Genomic DNA, 2,730 nt, shown 5'->3' on the forward strand with positions numbered 1-2,730 from the left:
GTGGGTTGGGGAATGGCCAAGCAGCCATTTCCACAGGCATAAGACAAGAATCTTAACTGGACAGAACCTGGAAGATCAAGTGGGAAAAGGCTTTGACATGTGGATGGGATTGACACCCTAACTTGTCTAGCAGCAGGAATGGGGTGCGGGTGAGGTACAAGGGAACAAAGATCTGAGGAGGAAGGCAAAATAGAGAGGGGGCGGGATCAAATGAGAAGCACACACCTCCCTGGAAAGGTAAGTTTTCTTCAAAGAGAAGAATCAGAGGTTCATAGAAGCTGAGCATGCAAAGGAGTGGTTGTTATTACATGAACAATCACTCCTACAATGTAATTGTGCTCTGACCTCGCCAGGTGCCTGGCACTGTGTAACGTATTTTATATGCATTATTCTAATTCTCAAAACCATACAACATAGAGGCTGATACTTCCAATGTACTGATGGAAGGAAGTAAGGCCCAGAATGTTTAAGTAACTTGCCCAAGGACATACAGTTAGGAAATTACAGAGTAGGAATCTGAAGTCAGGACTAGCTTGCTGCATTAGTTAGGACACAGGCTAAGTAACAAAGATACCTAAAGAACAGTGTGTCACATAAGATGGAAGCTTCTTTCTTTCTCAGGTAACAGACTGGGGGTCAGAGGCCCAGGAAAGTGGGTGGCTCTGCTGCACAATGCCATTTCAGAGACCCAAGCTTCTGTCATACAGCTCTGTGATGTCTTTGGGTGCTGTCCCATCTGCGTGGTTGAAGCTGGATCCTTACAATATCCACGTCTTTACAGCGAAGATTACTATCTGAAGCAAGTAGCCTCATTGTGAATAAGATGACCTTTAACAAGATTGCTGTTGCTCATATTTATTTGCCCAGACTTGGTTATAATTTCACATCAGTCTGATAGGCAGGCCAGGAGATCTAGTCCAGTGGTCATGTGCCCAGATAAAACCAAGGGGCTCTAGAATTTAAGGAAAAAGACTTTGAAAGCTTTTGAGATTTTGGCTACATGATGTTGCTTCTGGTTTTACAGGTGAGTGATGGATCCCCAAGAGGCGCTGTGGTAAATAGCATGGTGTTTGGGCTCGGGGTGACAAGAGGACCCTGACAGGACAGAGCTGTGGTTTTGCTGAATGAAATGACCACCAGGTTTCTGTTATTGCTGGAAGGTATTTTTCCATGACTCAAAGAGGTGGCAGGGGGAGTTCCTTATTTTCTAGGAGATATTTGGCTCATAGAGAAGGTTTAAGAGATGACCTTGGTTGAAAATGGCAGAGGGAGACTCACATTCTTTAAGTACTAATATAACTCAGAATCACCATGAAAAAAAAATGTAAGTACACAAAGTATAAGGAAAAAGATGTAAATTTACTTGTTATTTCACCACTCAGAGATAACCCTTGGTATATCTTTTTCCCAAAATTTCAATCATAGCAAAGATACAATGTTGTATCTTGCTTTTCTCCTGCACAGGTATGGCCATGAGTGACCATTTTTTCTTTTTTCTTTCTTTCTTATTTTTTTTTCCATTGAGGCATTTTATTTGCATGTATGAATTACATCCCTAGAAAAAGAATCCCAGGATTTTCCCTCCTGTGTGTTTTCATCTTGCTTCTTTATGGTCCATGATGCCAGCTGAGGGTGTCAGTACAATGAAACCAAACTGACGGGATGGGAGCAAATTATTCTGCCATTTTTCTGGATCTTTCAGTTGTACATCAAATCTGGGGCTGATCACTCCACACTTGTTTAACCTTCCTGTGAGGTTCACAACAATTTTCCCAGCTCTGTGATCATCGATGATTTAAAAATCGCCAATGTAACCATGCTTCATCATCACAGTGAGAAATCGGACGATGACTTTGGAGCGTGGCCTGATAAGAACCTGGCGTTTGCCTCTCTTTTCAGCATTGTTAATGCTTTTGAGAGCAGCTGCCAGGACGTTCATGCACACCATTGTGGCAGCACGGAGAGATGGCAGAAAGAGGACAGGAGGGACATTTTTCTTTCTGAGGAAAAGAAAAGTTTCATCATCATAAAAAAAAAAAAAGCATCATACTTGCTTGTTGACTAGAGGGCAGGGCCTGAGCTGGGAAGGATAAAGAGCAAGGCGAACTGATGGGTGCGCACCATCCCTGACTGTGCTGCTCTCAATTCTCAGAGTTGTCATTTCCAAGATGTTCTTCTGTCTTTCTAGAACCTAGGAACCATTGCCTATTTAAGCCCACAAAAGAAATATAAACTAAAATGCCAGGGCTGAGAGGGGGCAGGACTGAATATCACCTGGTCCAACTCCTTATTCCTCAACCAAGGGAGGCTCAAGCAGGATCTGCCGCCTGGGATCAAGAGGACAACTAGCAGGTAGTCTCTCCATGCCCATGCTCTGTCTACTTATAATCCACCCTCCCAGGAATAGGGATAGGAAAGCCCCACACCCTCTGAGCTGAGGGCAGCCCAATGGTAGGCCAACCCTAGTCTCTGTGCTCTCCTCCATCACCATGCAGCCAAGAGGGGCAAAGGCAGCCACCTCAGTGCTTCAGTCCAGACTGTAGTGGGTCCTGTCTTCATTCTTAGGCAGACAAGTGGTCCATGTCTTTCTATCTAGTACCTGGGACACCCCACAGCAACGTGGAATCACTTGCCTTAAAATCTCCTAGACGGTGGGATCAGCTTCCTTTCCAGGGGTAGGTTGGGTGGTTCCAGATTTGGAATGGCCCTAGATTTTGGTAGCTGAGAGCA

General features: G+C 44.5%; 1 pseudogene; it reads right to left on the reverse strand.

Annotated features, from left to right (window-relative positions):
* Positions 1 to 1,555: 1,555 nt before the first annotated feature.
* On the reverse strand, positions 1,556 to 1,951 carry LOC121487954 (annotated as a pseudogene).
* Between the last annotated feature and the right edge of the window lie 779 nt (positions 1,952 to 2,730).

The sequence above is a fragment of the Vulpes lagopus genome, chromosome 3 (genome assembly GCF_018345385.1).
Source record: "Vulpes lagopus strain Blue_001 chromosome 3, ASM1834538v1, whole genome shotgun sequence".
NCBI classification, from domain to species: Eukaryota; Metazoa; Chordata; class Mammalia; order Carnivora; family Canidae; genus Vulpes; species Vulpes lagopus.